The sequence below is a fragment of the Stegostoma tigrinum genome, chromosome 2 (genome assembly GCF_030684315.1).
Source record: "Stegostoma tigrinum isolate sSteTig4 chromosome 2, sSteTig4.hap1, whole genome shotgun sequence".
NCBI lineage: Eukaryota > Metazoa > Chordata > Chondrichthyes > Orectolobiformes > Stegostomatidae > Stegostoma > Stegostoma tigrinum.
In genome coordinates, this window is record NC_081355.1 from 162,587,625 (window position 1) to 162,604,818 (window position 17,194).

Below are 17,194 nucleotides of genomic sequence, written 5' to 3' on the forward strand. Positions count from 1 at the left end.
TTAAGGGGAAGGCATTGGCCTAGCGGTACTATTGCTAGACTATTAATCCAGGAAACTCAGCTAATATTCAGGGGACCTGAGTTCAAATCCTCCCATGGCTAATGGCAGAATATAAACAACTCCAGAATTTAGGGTCTTATAATGACTGTGGAACTGTTGTAGATTGTCAGGTGAAACCCATCTGGTTCACTAATGTCCTTTAGGGAAGGAAGCTGCCATCCTTACCTGGTCTGGCCTACATGTGACTCCAGATCCACAGCAATGTCGCTGACCCTTAACTGGGTAATTTAAGGATAGACAATTAATTGCTAAACTAGCTGGTGATACCATCATCCCATTACTGAGTTTAAAAAAATATGCGCTGCCTAATGGAAACAGAGATGGACCAGGTGAAGGTGAGAATGGGTAGGAAACTAGAAGCAAAATTGATGAACTTTTCCAATTTGAGAAAAGAAAGGGAAGCAGCATCAATTATTTTGGAGAAAGTTGTGGATGGGGTGTCAGAGTAGGACTGGAACAGGAATGTTCCACGTACCCCACGAAGAGACAGGCGTAACTCGGGCCCATGCGGGCACCCATAGCAACCCCTTTTACCTGGAGAAAGTGAGACGAGTTAAAAGAGAAGTTGTTCAGAGAGAGGACAAGCTCAGTCAAGCAGAGGAGGGTGGTGGGAGGGATGTGGACCCTTCAGGATGATACGGAGAGCCCTGAGACCCTCCTGATGGCGAATGGGCGTGTAAAGGGATTGCACATCCCTGGGAAAGAGGAGGCGGCTGGAGCCAGTAAACTGGAAATTCTGAAACTGGTATAAAGCATCAGAGGAATCGAGTTGGATGATCAGAGAAGGGCCAAAAGGCCTGATGCTCTGTTATACTCAATGTTTCAACGAGAGAGAGGGAGATTGAGAAAAGAGGCAGCGAGGGAGAGTGTCAGAGACAGACTGAGAAACAGAGAGGGCGAGAGAGAGAGAGAGAGAGAGAAAGCGAGGGAGAAAGAGTGAGGGAGAGGCTGAGTTACAGAGAGGGAGAGAGAGAGAGAGAGGGAAACAGAGGGGAAGGGAGGGAGAGAGCTTGAGAAACAGGGAGGGAGAATGAAGGGGAGGGAGATAGAGAGATGGTGAGAGCCTGATGGTGGGGGTTGGGGTGCTAGTCGTGGGGTAGGTTTCTGTCCCGAGCTACTTTCACAGGGACTGTAGCCCGCGCTCCTCGAGAGAGAGCAGCCACTGATTGGCTGAAGGCAGATTTTGGGTGAGGGGCAGTGAGGAGCCAGGACTCAGACGGGGAGAAAAGGAACAGCATCAGATCCTCAGGCTGAGTAGATTGTGATAAACGTTTGGGAACAAGTGAACACTGTCTGGTTCAGTCCCTGGTGTGTGAGAGAAACAGCGACAAGGTCAGATCAGAGAGAGAGAGAGAGATAGAGAGGGGGAGACAGAGAGAGAGAGAGAAGGGGAGGCAGAGAGACGGAGACAGAGAGAGGCAGACAGAGAGAGAGGGAGAGAGAGAGTGTGTGTGTGTGTGAGAGAGAGACAGAGAGGGGGAGACAGAGAGAGAGAGAGAAGGGGAGACAGAGAAGGAGAGTGTGTGTGTGTGTGTGTGTGTGTGTGTGTGTGAGAGACAGACAGACAGACAGAGAGAGAGGGAGAGAGAGACAGAGAGTGTGTGTGTGAGAGAGAGAGAGAGACAGACAGAGAGGGGGAGGCAGAGAGAGAGTGAGAGAGAGACAGAGAGGGGGACACAGAGAGAGAGGGTGCATGTGTGTGTGTGTGAGAGAGAGACAGAGGGGGAAGACAGAGAAAGAGAGAAGGGGAGACAGAGAGAGACAGAGAGGGGGAGACAGAGAGAGAGTGTGTGTGTGAGAGAGACAGACAGGCAGAGCGAGAGAGGGAGAGAGAGAGAGGGTGTGTATGTGTGTGTGTGTGTGTGTGTGTGAGAGAGAGAGAGACAGAGAGGGGGAGACAGAGAGAGAGAGAGAGAGACAGAGAGGGGGAGACAGAGAGAGAGAGAGAGACAGAGAGACAGAGAGGGGGAGGCAGAGAGAGAGAGTCAGAGAGGGGGAGACAGAGAGAGAGGGGGAGACAGAGACAGAGAGATAGAAACAGAGAGGGGGAGAGAGACAGAGAAGAAGATAGAGGGAGAGAAGGAGACAGAAAGAGGAAAGAGAGACAGACAGAGACATATATGGAAAGGGGAGAACAGCAAAGATAGAGGAAGAAAGCAAAAAGGGGGAGGGAGAGAAAGAAACAGAGAGAGGGAAAGGAAAGAGAGAGGTTGAGAGGAAAGAAACAGAGAGAACAGCAGAAAAAAAGAGAGACACAGAGAGAAAAGAAACAAAGAGTAGGAGAGAGGGAGAGAGAGAGGTGCTGAGACTCAAAGCCAATGTGGTTGTGACAGATAACAGGGTGAGTAATAATGGAGGGAGAGTGTGACTGAAGGAGAGCGAGTGTGGGAGGGTGAGTGAGAAGGAGTGTCAGAGAGAGAGATTGAGTGCAAGGGTGAATGCGTGGAGAGGGAGAGTAAGTATTAGAGAATGTGAGGGAAATGTGAGCTGGGGAGAGTGAGTGTGAGGGAGAGACGCTGTGAGGAAGTATCTAACTCCATGCTATCTGTGTCCTGGGAGTGTTTGATGGGCACAATGTAGAGGCAGCCTAACTCTGTATGTAACCCTGTGCTGTCCATGTCCTGTGAGTGTGTGATGGGGATATTGTGAGGGAGAGTCAGTGCTGGAAAAGAGGCTGGAGAAATAGTAAGCGGAAAACAAAGAAATGCAAAAGAACTGACTAGGTATTTTGCATCAGTTTTCACAGTGGAAGACACCAGCAGCATCCCAAAACTTCAAGAGAGTCAATCGGCAGAGGTGAGTGTAATGTCCATCACTAACAAGAAGGTGCAAAAATAAAAGTTGCTGGAAAAGCTCAGCAGGTCAGGCAGCATCAGAGGAACAGGAAAGCTGATGTTTCGGACCTAGACCCTTCTTCAGAATTGGGGGAGGGGGAAGGGAGCTCAGAAATAAATGGAGAGAGGACGGGTGGGACTGGGGAAGGTAGGTGGGATGGTGATAGGTGAATGCAGGTAGGCAGTGGTCAGGATTGGTTCGTGAGGTGGGAGGAGCAGATGGGTGGGAGAAAAGATAGACAGGTTGTGTCAGGTCAAGGAGGCGGAGATGAGAGGGAGGGTTGGTCATGGGATGAGGCTGGAGGTGGGGAGATTTTGAAACTGGCAGTGTCCACAGTGAGCCCATTGGAGTGTAGGTCCCTGATGCAGAATATGAGGTGCTGCTCCTCCAGTTTGTGAATGGTGTCATTGTGATACTGGAGGAGGCCCAGGACGGATGTGTCACCCGGGGAGTGGGGGGGTGGGGGGGGTTGCTGAAATGGTTTGCGACTGGAAGGTGTTGTTGTTTATCGCAAACAGAGCGCAGGTGTTCCACAAAGCGGTCTCCAAGTCTCTGAGATAATGAAATGTGAGGCTGGATGAGCACAGCAGGCCCAGCAGCATCTCAGGAGCACAAAAGCTGACGTTTCGGTCCTAGACCCTTCATCAGAGAGGGGGATGGGGTGAGGGTTCTGGAATAAATAGGGAGAGAGGGGGGAGGCGGACTGAAGATGGAGAGAAAAGAAGATAGGTGGAGAGGAGAGTATAGGTGGGGAGGTAGGGAGGGGATAGGTCAGTCCAGGGAAGACGGACAGGTCAAGGAGGTGGGATGAGGTTAGTAGGTAGGAGATGGAGGTGCGGCTTGAGGTGGGAGGAAGGGACGGGTGAGAAGAAGAACCGGTTAGGGAGGCAGAGACAGGTTGGACTGGTTTTGGGATGCAGTTGGTGGAGGGGAAGAGCTGGGCTGGTTGTGTGGTGCAGTGGGGGGAGGGGATGAACTGGGCTGGTTTTGGGATGCAGTAGGGGAAGGGGAGATTTTGAAGCTGGTGAAGTCCACATTGATACCATTGGGCTGCAGGGTTCCCAAGCAGAATATGAGTTGCTCTTCCTGCAACCTTCGGGTGGCATCATTGTGGCACTGCAGGAGGCCCATGATGGACATGTCATCTAAAGAATGGGAGGGGGAGTTGAAATGGTTTGCGACTGGGAGGTGCAGTTGTTTATTGCGAACTGAGCGGAGGTGTTCTGCAAAGCGGTCCCCAAGCCTCCGCTTGGTTTCCCCAATGTAGAGGGAGCCACACCGGGTACAGTGGATGCAGTATACCACATTGGCAGATGTGCAGGTGAACCTCTGCTTAATGTGGAAAGTCATCTTGGGGCCTGGGATAGGGGTGAGGGAGGAGGTGTGGGGGCAGGTGTAGCATTTCCTGCGGTTACAGGGGAAGGTGCCGGGTGTGGTGGGGTTGGAGGGCAGTGTGGAGCGAACAAGGGCGGCAGAGGTGGAGGAATTGGGAATAGGGGATGGAATTTTTGCAGGAGGGTGGGTGGGAGGAGGTGTATTCTAGGTAGCTGTGGGAGTCGGTGGGCTTGAAATGGACATCAGTTACAAGCTGGTTGTCTGAGATGGAGACTGAGAGTTCCAGGACGGTGAGGGATGTGCTGGAGATGGCCCAGGTGAACTGAAGGTTGGGGTGGAAGGTGTTGGTGAAGTGGATGAACTGTTCGAGCTCCTCTGGGGAGCAAGAGGCGGCGCCGACACAGTCATCAATGTAACGGAGGAAGAGGTGGGGTTTGGGGCCTGTGTAGGTGCAGAAGAGGGACTGTTCCACGTAACCCACAAAGAGGCAGGCATAGCTGGGGTCCATGCGGGTGCCCATGGCCACCCCCTTAGTCTGTAGGAAGTGGGAGGAATCGAAAAGAGAAGTTGTTGAGGGTGAGGACGAGTTTGGCTAGGCGTATGAGGGTGTCGGTGGAGGGGGACTGGTCGGGCCTGCGGGACAGGAAGAAGCGGAGGGCCTTGAGGCCATCTGCATGCGGAATGCAGGTGTATAGGGACTGGACGTCCATGGTGAAAATGAGGTGTTGGGGGCCAGGGAATTGGAAGTCCTGGAGGAGTTAGAGGGCGTGGGTGGTGTCACGGACGTAGGTAGGGAGTTCCTGGACCACAGGGGAGAAAATGGAGTCCAGATAGGTGGAGATGAGTTCGATGGGGCAGGAGCAGGCTGAGATGATGGGTCGACCAGGGCAGGCAGGTTTGTGGATTTTGGGAAGGAGATAGAAACGGGCCGTGCGGGGTTGGGGAACCATGAGGTTGGAGGCTGTGGGTGGGAGGTCCCCTGAGGTGATGAGGTCATGAATGGTGTTGGAGATGATGGTTTGGTGCTCGGGGGTGGGGTCATGATCGAGGGGGCGGTAGGAGGTGGTGTCGGAGAGTTGGCGTTTGCGATCTATTGCATCTACTGTTCCCGATGTGGCCTCCTCTACATCGGGGGAGACCAAGTGGAGACTCGGAGACCGCTTTGTGGAACATCTGCACTCTGTTTGCGATAAACAACAACAACTTCCAGTCGCAAACCATTTCAGCATCCCCCCCCCCACCCTCCCACTCCCTGGGTGACATGTCCGTCCTGGGCCTCCTCCAGTGTCACAATGACACCATTCACAAACTGGAGGAGCAGCACCTCATATTCTGCCTCAGGGACCTACAGCCAATGGGCTCAATGTGGACATTACCAGTTTCAAAATCCTATACCCCCCCAGCTTCATCCCGTCACCAACCTTCCCTCTCATCCCCAGCTCCTCCCTGTGTTGTGTCTGGGAGGGTTGGAAGGTCTGAAAGCAGATAAATAACCTGGACCGGATGGCTTACACCCCGGAGCTCTGAAGGAGATAGCTGATGAGTTTGTAGAGGTATTGGTGTGATCTTTCCGGAATCCCTGGAGTGACGAAGGTTCCCAGAGGTCTGGAAGATGGCTAAATGTAACACCCCTGTTTCAAAAGGGATTGAAGTAGAAGAGGGGAAATTGGAGGGACTGGTGGTGATCAGGAAGCAGAAAGGCTGTAGAAGAACTTGGACAGGCTCAGAGAGTGGGTAAAAAAGTGACAGAATATAATGTGGCATAGTGTGAAGTTCTTGGTAGAGTATTTTCTTAATGGAGTAAAACTTTAGAAATCTGAAACATAAAAGGACTTAGGAATCCTGGTTCAGGACTATCTTAAAGTTAACTTGCAGGTTCATTTGGCAGTTAGGAAGGCAAATGCAATGTTAGCATTCATTTCAAGAGGGCTAGGATACAAGAGCAGAGATGTACTGCTAAGGGTGTGTAAGCCTCTGGTCAGACCACATTTGGAATATTGTGAGCAGTTTTGGGCCCCATATCATAAAAGTATGAGCTGGTGTTGGAGGTGGTTCACAGGAGATTCACAAGAATGATCCTGAGGATGAAGGGCTTGTCATATGAGGAGTGATTGAGGAATCTGTCTCTGTATTTGATGGAGTTTAGAAGAATGAGGAGGGATCTGATTAAAACTTACAGAATACTGAATGGCCTAGATAGAGTGGGTGCAGAGAAGCACTTTCCAGTAGGAGAGACAAGGACTTGAGGGCAAAACCTCAGAGTGAAGAGACGACCCTTAAAAACTGATGAGGACGAATTTCTTCAGCCAGAGGGTGGCAAATCTGTGGACCTCAAAGCTACAGAGCGAGGTGGAGGCCAAGCCATTGAGTGCATTTAAGATCGAGATAGATATATTCTTGATGAGTCAGGAGATTAAGGGTTATGGGGGAAAGTGGGAGAATGGGGTTGAGAAACATACCAGCCATGATTGAATGGCAGATCAAACTCAACAAGCTGAATTTGCTCTTATATCTGACGGCCTTATGGAGAGCTCCCGTGAGGGAGATGAGCTTGTTTATTGTTCGTGTCTCCAATTTCCTGCTTAACATCATCATTCCTGACATTACCCATGCAGTTTGGAGGTGTCTAGATACATGACCACTCATGTTTTTTACACCTTGATGTTTCTCTTCTCCACTCATTCAGATTTCACACTCTCTGAAGAGAATTCCACCCAGACTGAACCCCTAACCTAATCAGCTTCCTCAGTTCTGAGGATGGGCCACCAGACTCAAAATATTAACTCTGATATTTTCCTTCCTAGGTGCCTCCAGACCTGCTGAGCTTCTGTAGCAACTTTGTTCCTGTCCTCTAAACTAATCCCTGTATTTCATAGAACATAGAAAAGCACAGCACAGTACAGGCCCTTCGGCCCACGATGCTGTGCCGTGGAATAATCCTAATCCAAAATAAAATAACCTGACCTACATTCCCCTCAATTCAATGCTGTCCATGTGCATGTCCAGCAGTCGCTTAAATGTCACTAATGACTCTGCTTCCACGACTACCACTGGTAAACTATTCCATGCGCTCACAACTCTCTGGGTGAAGAACCTTCCTCTGATGTCTCCTTTATACCTTCCTCCTAACACCTTAAAACTATGACCCCTCATGGCAATCAGTCCTGCCCTGGGGAAAAGTCTCTGGCTATACTGAGTCCAGTTCTGGGCGCCCTATTATAGGAAAGATGTGGATGCTTTGGAGACGGTTCAGAGGAGGTTTACCAGGATGCTGCCTGGACTGGAGGGCTTATCTTATGAAGAGAGGTTGACTGAGCTCGGTCTCTTTTCATTGGAGAAAAGGAGGAGGAGAGGGGACCTAATTGAGGTATACAAGATAATGAGAGGCATAGATAGAGTCGATAGCCAGAGACTATTTCCCAGGGCAGAAATGGCTAGCACGAGGGGTCATAGTTTTAAGCTGGTTGGTGGAAAGTATAGAGGGGATGTCAGAGGCAGGTTCTTTACGCAGAGAGTTGTGAGAGCATGGAATGCGTTGCCAGCAGCAGTTGTGGAAGCAAGGTCATTGGGGTCATTTAAGAGACTGCTGGACATGCATATGGTCACAGAAATTTGAGGGTGCATCCATGAGGATCAATGGTCGGCACAACATTGTGGGCTGAAGGGCCTGTTCTGTGCTGTACTGTTCTATGTTCTATGTTCTATGTTCTATTGACTCTATCCATACCTCTCATTACCTTGTACACCTCGATCAGGTCACCTCTCTTCCTCTTTCTCTCCAGTCCGAGCTCAGTCAACCTCTCCTCATAAGACACGCCCTCCAGTCCAGGCAGCATCCTGGTAAACCTCCTTTGCACCCTCTCCAAAGCCTCCACATCTTTCCTATAATAGGGCGACCAAAACTGGACACAATATTCCAAGTGTGGTCTCACCAGGGTTTTGTAGAGCTGCAGCATAACCTCGTGGCTCTTAAACTCGATCCCCCTGTTAATGAAAGCCAAAACACGATGTGCTTTCATAACAACCTTATCCACTTGAGTGGCAACTTTGAGGGAGCTATACACTTGAACACCAAGATCCCGCTGTTCCTCCACAGTGCCGAGAATCCTGCCTTTAATCCTATATTCAGCATTTAAATTCAACCTTCCAAAATGTGTCACTTCGCATTTATCCAGGTTGAAGTCCATCTGCCATTTCTCAGCCCAGCTCTGCATTCTGTCAATGTCTCGCTGAAGCCTGTAATAGCCCTCGATACTATCAACGGCACCTCCAACCTTTGTGTCATCAGCAAACATACAAAACCCACCCCTCAACCTCCTCATCCAAGTCATTTATAAAAACTACAAAGAGCAGAGGCTCAAGAACAGAGCCCTGTGGGACACCACTCAGCACTGACCTCCAGGCTGAATACTTACCATCTACAACCACTCTCTGCCTCCTGTCACCCAGCCAATTCTGAATCCAGACAGCCAAATCACCCTGTATCCCATACCTCCTGACTTTATGAATGAGCCTGCTGGGGGGAACCTTATCAAATGCCTTGTTGAAGTCCACATACACCACATCCACTGCTCAACACTCGTCAACATGTCTCGTAACCTCCTCAAAGAACTAATTTCCCGTGGTTAATTCACTTATCCTGCAAATCCCTGAACACTATGGGCAATTTAGCATGGCCAATCCACCTAAACTGCAAGGGGAAACCGGAGCACCCAGACAAAACCACACAGGGAGAATGTGCAAACTCCACACAGACAGTCGCCTGAGGGTGGAACCGAACCTGGGCCCCTGGTGCTGTGAGGCTGCAGTGCTAAACACTGAGCTACCGTGCCGCCCCTTCTTAATGTTTTTAGACCTGTTGACATTATTTTGCATGATGGCTTCAATTCCTTGCAGATCACTTTTCTTACTCCCATTTCTGTCTTTTGTTTTATTCTTTTTTTCTATCTGTACTCTCTCCCTGTGAGAGATTCCCAATTCCCTGACATTTCAGTTGAAACCTTCAGATACACAAACAAATATTCACCCTTGGACATCAGGTATAGCTCACCCAGTTTGTGCTGAGAACCAAATCTGAAGTTTTACATTTTGGGCAGAAAGAGGATGGACCAGGTACTTTCTGTGTGGTATGAAGTTAAATCTAATGAGTATCCAGGGGAACTTGGGTGTTGAGCTCTCTGATGAAGGGTCTAGGCCCAAAACGTCAGCTTTTGTGCTCCTGAGATGCTGCTTGGCCTGCTGTGTTCATCCAGCCTCACATTTTATTAGAGATAATGGGAACTGCAGATGCTGGAGATTCCAAGATAATAAAATGTGAGGCTGGATGAACACAGCAGGCCAAGCAGCATCTCAGGAGCACAAAAGCTGACGTTTCGGGCCTAGACCCTTCATCAGAGAGGGGGATGGGGGGAGGGAACTGGAATAAATAGGGAGAGAGGGGGAGGCGGACCGAAGATGGAGAGTAAAGAAGATAGGTGGAGAGGGTGTAGGTGGGGAGGTAGGGAGGGGATAGGTCAGTCCAGGGAAGACGGACAGGTCAAGGAGGTGGGATGAGGTTAGTAGGTAGCTGGGGGTGCGGCTTGGGGTGGGAGGAAGGGATGGGTGAGAGGAAGAACCGGTTAGGGAGGCAGAGACAGGTTGGACTGGTTTTGGGATGCAGTGGGTGGGGGGGAAGAGCTGGGCTGGTTGTGTGGTGCAGTGGGGGGAGGGGATGAACTGGGCTGGTTGAGGGATGCAGTGGGGGAAGGGGAGATTTTGAAACTGGTGAAGTCCACATTGATACCATATGGCTGCAGGGTTCCCAGGCGGAATATGAGTTGCTGTTCCTGCAACCTTCGGGTGGCATCATTGTGGCAGTGCAGGAGGCCCATGATGGACATGTCATCAAGAGAATGGGAGGGGGAGTTGAAATGGTTTGCGACTGGGAGGTGCAGTTGTTTGTTGCGAACTGAGCGGAGGTGTTCTGCAAAGCGGTCCCCAAGCCTCCGCTTGGTTTCCCCAATGTAGAGAAAGCCGCACCGGGTACAGTGGATGCAGTATACCACATTGGCAGATGTGCAGGTGAACCTCTGCTTAATGTGGAATGTCATCTTGGGGCCTGGGATGGGGGTGAGGGAGGAGGTGTGGGGACAAGTGTAGCATTTCCTGCGGTTGCAGGGGAAGGTGCCGGGTGTGGTGGGGTTGGAGGGCAGTGTGGAGCGAACAAGGGAGTCACGGAGAGAGTGGTCTCTCCGGAAAGCAGACAGGGGTGGGGATGGAAAAATGTCTTGGGTGGTGGGGTCGGATTGTAAATGGCGGAAGTGTCGGAGGATAATGCGTTGTATCCGGAGGTTGGTAGGGTGGTGTGTGAGAACGAGGGGGATCCTCTTGGGGCGGTTGTGGCGGGGGCGGGGTGTGAGGGATGTGTCGCGGGAAATGCGGGAGACGCGGTCAAGGGCGTTCTCAATCACCGTGGGGGGGAAGTTGCGGTCCTTAAAGAACTTGGACATCTGGGATGTGCGGGAGTGGAATGTCTTATCGTGGGAGCAGATGCGGCGGAGGCGGAGGAATTGGGAATAGGGGATGGAATTTTTGCAGGAGGGTGGGTGGGAGGAGGTGTATTCTAGGTAGCTGTGGGAGTCGGTGGGCTTGTAATGGACATCAGTTACAAGCTGGTTGCCTGAGATGGAGACTGAGAGGTCCAGGAAGGTGAGGGATGTGCTGGAGATGGCCCAGGTGAACTGAAGGTTGGGGTGGAAGGTGTTGGTGAAGTGGATGAACTGTTCGAGCTCCTCTGGGGAGCAAGAGGCGGCGCCGATACAGTCATCAATGTACCGGAGGAAGAGGTGGGGTTTGGGGCCTGTGTAGGTGCGGAAGATGGACTGTTCCACGTAACCTACAAAGAGGCAGGCATAGCTGGGGCCCATGCGGGTGCCCATGGCCACCCCCTTAGTCTGTAGGAAGTGGGAGGAGTCAAAAGAGAAGTTGTTGAGTGTGAGGACGAGACATTTTATTATCTTGGATTCTCCAGCATCTGTAGTTCCCATTATCTCTGATACTATCAGGCAACTGCCTGTTTAATTTGGCTTTTTAATTTCCTTAAAGGCTATTGGTTCAGGACTAATTCTGACTTTTACTCTATAATTTACCCATTAAATTCCCATTTTGACCCAAGTTCCCAGTTACACACACTCTCAGCCTCACTCTGATGAAGTCTCCCTCAAACTGACAGTGTGGCTTTCCCTGATCAGGTGGAAGATATTGAATCATTAGAGGAAGCTGGCTCAGAATGTAAAAGTGAATGGGCTTAAAAAGGGAACGGCTGAGGGGAGTGAGTATTGGCCCAACTTGAGAGTAAGAATGGTGGGCGCAATAGATAAAAATGAAGTGGTGGATGAAAGGAACAAGTGTGGTGTTTCTGGAAGATGTGAAGAACATTGCAGTAATGATTATAAATCAGGAGGGGTAATGGATAGAGGAACTTGATGAAGTGGTGATAATGGGGCTGGGAGCAGATGAGTTTTTTTTGAGGTCTTGATAGAGGTTGGCAAGGATATGACAGCTTAGATGGGGCAATAACCAGGCGCTTGGATTTAAGGCAAGAGGTTGAAAGCTAAGAAGGGATTTGAGGTGAAATATTTTACACTCTGAGGATGACAGGAGTCTGAAACTTATTGCCTGAAATGATGGTTGAGTCTAAAACTGTTATTATGTTGAGGCAGCATTTAAGTATTCACTTGCATCCAGGGCTATGGGCCAAGAGCTGGAAAATGGGATAAATATAATCAGATCTTTGTTGAACAGCATGGACATGAGTGTCTTTCAGTCGTGCTATATGACTCTGTGAATTGACAAGGGGGAGTATTGCTGATGAGGTGTACATGGTCTTTCTAAAGACTTTTAATACATGGCTGCACAACAGACTTATGGAGAAAAAAAAAACAGCTCTTGGAATAAAAGGAACATTAGCAAAATTGGCTGAGCGACAAGATACAAAGAGTAATGCACAATGGGTATTTTTCAGGCTGGAGGAAGCTTTGTATTGGACTTCCTCAGGGTGTGGTAGTGGGATTCTCATTTTTCCTGATATTTATTAATGATCTGGATCTTGGTGTGCAGGGGACAATTCATAACGTACAGACTGACACAAAATGTGGTAGAATTATGAATGATGAGGCTATTTGAAAAATGTAAATGAGGGAGATATGAGATATGAAAAGTGCTAATTAAAGTGAATTGGCAAATTACCTTAAAGGACAGAACAATGGACATGCAGTAGCAGGCATTTAAGGGAATATTTTGAAAAAAAACTGAATAAGTAGATCCCATTGAGTCCAGAAACCTGTGTTGACAAGGGTCCTGGTGGATTCCATCCTAAGGTCTTAAAAGAGCTGCCCAATGGATGGTTGATATATTGGTTTTAATTTTCCAAACTCTCTGAACTCTAGGAAGGTTCCATTAAATCGGAAGATGGTGAATATTAACTCCTTTATTTAAAAAAAGGGAGACAACGAGTACAAAACTACAGGTAAGTTAGTTTAATATCGTCATTGGGAAATATTAGTGACTACCCCTAAAGACATGATAACAGGCACTAAGATAAGTTCAAGGTAATCAAGCAGGGTCGACATGGTTTAGTGAAAGGAAAATCACATTTGACCAGCTTATTGGCATTTGTAACCGTGCTGAAGATAAAGGGGACCCGGGGGTGTTCTGTATTTAGATTTCCAGAAGTCTCTTGATAAGTTGCTACATTAAGATTTTCCGAGGATGGTGACGACGAGCACGAGGGGGCATAGCTTTACATTGAGGGGTTAAAGATATAGGACAGATGTCAGAGGTGGTTTCTTTACTCAGAGAGTAGTAAGGGAATGGAATGCTTTGCCTGCAACGGTAGTAGATTCACCAACTTTAGGTACATTTAAGTCATCATTGGACAAGCATATGGACGTACATGGAATAGTGTAGGTTAGATGGGCTTGAGATTGGTATGACAGGTCGGCACAACATCGAGGGCCGAAGGGGCTTTACTGTGCTGTAATGTTCTATGTTCTATGTTCTATGTTCTATGCAATTGGGGGAAAATAAAATCTCATGGTGTTAGGGGATAATATATTAGAGAGAAGATTGGTTGGATGGCAAAAAACAGAAGAGGAATAATCGTGTATTTTTTCTGGTTGGCAGGATTTTTCTTGTGGGAGAATCCAGAACTAAGGGTCACTGTTTAAAAATAGGGGAGCACTGATTTAAAACAGAGATAAGGCAAAAATAATTCTCTTGGAGAATCATGAAATTCTCTGAAAAGTTGATAGAAGCAGAGACCTTAAATATTTTTAAGGCCGAGAGAGAGAGAGAGAGAAAGGTTCTTGTTAAACAAGTAGGTGGCAGTCATGTGCTTTGCATCAGTCTTCACAGTGGAAGACATGAGTAGTATGCCAACAATTAGGGAGAGTCAGGGGGCAGAGTTGAGTACAGTAGGCATTACAAAAGAGAAAGTGCTAGAAAAGCTAAAAGGTCTAAAAATTGATAAATCTCCTGGCCCCGATGGGTAACATCCTAGAGTTCTGAGGGAGTTGGCTGAGGAAATAGCGGAGGCTTTGGTTGTGATCTTTCAGAAGTCACTGGAGTCAGGGAAAGTCCCAGATGATTGGAAAATTGCTATTGTAACCCGCCTGTTTAAGAAAGGATCAAGGCAAAAGATGGAAGATTATAGGCCAATTAGCCTAACCTCGGTTGTTGGTAAAATTCTTGAATCCATTGTCAAGGATGAGATTTCTAAATTCCTGGAAGTGCAGCGTCAGATTAGAACAAGTCAGCATAGATTTAGTAAGAGGAGCTCATGCCTGACAAACCTGTTAGAATTCTTTGAAGAGGTAGGGCCGATCAGGGATAGCATAGGGTACTTGTGTGTGGAGCCTGAGGAGGTAGGGGAAGCCCTAAATGAGTTTTTTGCTTCTGTCTTTACGAAAGAAACGAACTTTGTAGTGAATGAAACCTTTGAAGAGCAGGTGTGCATGCTGGAATGGATAGAGATAGACGAAGCTGATGTGCTGAAAATTTTGTCAAACATTAAGATTGACAAGTCGCCAGGCCCGGATCAGATTTGTCCTTGGCTGCTTTGGGAAGCGAGAAATGCAATTGCTTCGCCACTTGCGAAGATCTTTGCATCCTCACTCTCCACTGGAGTCGTACCTGAGGACTGGAGAGAGGCAAATGTAATTCCTCTCTTCAAGAAAGGAAAGAGGGAACTCCCCGGCAATTATAGACCGGTAAGTCTCACGTCTGTCGTCTGCAAGGTGTTAGAAAGGATTTTGAGGGACAAGATTTATGACCATCTGGAAGAGCATGACTTGATCAAATACAGTCAACACGGCTTTGTGAGGGGTAGGTCATGCCTTACAAACCTTATCGAGTTTTTTGAGGATGTGACTAGAAAAGTTGATGAGGGTCGAGCTGTGGATGTGGTGTATATGGACTTCAGGAAGGCATTTGATAAGGTTCCCCATGGTAGGCTCATTCAGAAGGAATGGGATACAGGGGAACTTAGCTGCTTGTATACAGAATTGGCTGGCCAACAGTAGACAGCGAGTGGTAGTAGAAGGAAAATATTCTGCCTGGAAGTCAGTGGTGAGTGGTGTTCCACAGGGCTCTGTCCTTGGGCCTCTACTGTTTGTAATTTTTATTAATGACTTGGACGAGGGAATTGAAGGATGGGTCAGCAAGTTTGCAGACGACACAAAGGTCGGAGGTGTCGTTGACAGTGCAGAGGGCTGTTGTAGGCTGCAGCGGGACATTGACAGGATGCAGAGATGGGCTGAGAGTTGGCAGATGGAGTTCAACCTGGATAAATGCGAGGTGATGCATTTTGGAAGGTCGAATTTGAAAGCTGAGTACAGGATTAAGGATAGGATTCTTGGCAGCGTGGAGGAACAGAGGGATCTTGCTGTGCAGATACATAGATCCCTTAAAATGGCCACCCAAGTGGACAGGGTTGTTAAGAAAGCATATGATGTTTTGGCTTTCATTAACAGGGGGATTGAGTTTAAGAGTCGTGAGATTTTGTTGCAGCTCTATAAAACTTTGGTTAGACCGCACTTGGAATACTGCGTCCAGTTCTGGGCGCCCAATTATAGGAAAGATGTGGATGCTTTGGAGAGGGTTCAGAGGAGGTTTACCAGGATGCTGCCTGGACTGGAGGGCTTATCTTATGAAGAGAGGTTGACTGAGCTTGGTCTCTTTTTATTGGAGAAAAGGAGGAGGAGAGGGGACCTAATTGAGGTATATAAGATAATGAGAGGCATAGATAGAGTTGATAGCCAGAGACTATTTCCCAGGGCAGAAATGGCTAGCACGAGGGGTCATAGTTTCAAGCTGGTTGGTGGAAAGTATAGAGGGGATGTCAGAGGCAGGTTCTTTACGCAGAGAGTTGAGAGCATGGAATGCGTTGCCAGCAGCAGTTGTGGAAGCAAGGTCATTGGGGTCATTTAAGAGACTGCTGGACATGTATATGGTCACAGAAATTTGAGGGTGCATACATGAGGATCAATGGTCAGCACAACATTGTGGGCTGAAGGGCCTGTTCTGTGCTGTACTGTTCTATGTTCTATGTTCTATGTTCTATGTTCTATGTTCTATGTTCTATGTTCTATGTTCTATGTTCTATGTTCTATGTTCTATGTTCTATGTTCCAAGTAGGTTAGACCAGGGAAACCCAGTGGATGTTATCTATCTAGACTTCCAAAAGGTCTTTGATACGGTGCCTCACGGGAGGCTGCTGAGTAAGGTGAGGGCCCATGGTGTTCGAGGTGAGCTACTGGCTTGGATTGAGGATTGGCTGACTGACAGAAGGCAGAGAGTTGGGATATAAGGCTCTTTTTCGGAATGGCAACCGGTGACGAGAGGTGTCCCGCAGGGTTCAGTATTGGGGCCGTAGCTGTTCAACTTATATATTAATGATCTGGATGAAGGGACTGGGGGCATTCTGGCGAAGTTTGCCGATGATACAAAGATAGGTGGACAGGCGTGTAGTACTGAGGAGGTGGGGAAGCTGCAGAAAGATTTAGACAGTTTAGGAGAGTGTTCCAGGAAATGGCTGATGAAATTCAATGTGAGTAAATGTGAGGTTTTGCACTTTGGAAAAAAGAATACAGGCATGGACTATTTTCTAAACGGTGAGGAAATTCATAAAGCAGAAGTACAAAGGGATCTGGGAGTGTTGGTCCAGGATTCTCTAAAAGTTAACTTGCAGGTAGAGTCCGTAATTAAGAACGCAAATGTAATGTTGTCGTTTATCTCAAGAGGGCTGGAATATAAAAGCAGTGATGTGCTTCTGAGACTTTATAAAGCTGTAGTTAGGCCCGATTTAGAATACTGTGTCCAATTTTGGGCCCCACACCTCAGGAAGGACATACTAGCCCTGGAGCGTGTCCAGCGGAGATTCACACGGATGATCCCTGGAATGCTAGGTTTAACATATAATGAACAGCTAAGGATCCTGGGATTGTACTCATTAGAGTTTAGAAGGTTGAGGGGAGATCTAATAGAAACTTACAAGATAATATATGGCTTAGAAGGGGTGGACGCTGGGAAGTTGTTTCTGTTAGGCGGGGAGACTAGGACCCGTGAGCACAGCCTTAAAATTAGACGGGGTAAATTTAAAACGGAAATGAGACGACATTTATTCATCCAGAGAGTGGTGGGCCTGTGGAATTCATTGCCACGGAGTGCAGTGGAGGCCGGGACATTAGATGCCTTCATGGCAGAGATCGACAAATTCTTGATTTCAGAAGGAATCAACGGCTACAGGGCGAGTGCAGGGAAGTGGAGTTGAAATGCCCATCAGCCATGATTTAAATGGCGGAGTGGACTTGATGGGCTGAATGGCCTTACTTCCACTCCTATGTCTTATGGTCTTATGGTCTTATGTGAGGATTTGACGAGCCAACCAGTTCAGCCCTGACTGTATTGAAAAGGAGAGCAGGCTCGA

General features: G+C 48.3%; 1 protein-coding gene across 1 annotated transcript in view; it reads left to right on the forward strand.

Moving 5' to 3' along the window:
- The first annotated feature begins 1,604 nt into the window (after window positions 1–1,604).
- LOC125450554 (uncharacterized) overlaps window positions 1,605–17,194 on the forward strand; it is a 45,173-nt gene continuing 29,583 nt past the window's right edge. The window contains exons 1-2 of the mRNA XM_059641020.1: window positions 1,605–2,401; window positions 2,798–2,856. The gene's annotated coding sequence lies outside the window, so the exon portion shown is untranslated. The remainder of the gene's footprint in view (window positions 2,402–2,797; window positions 2,857–17,194) is intronic.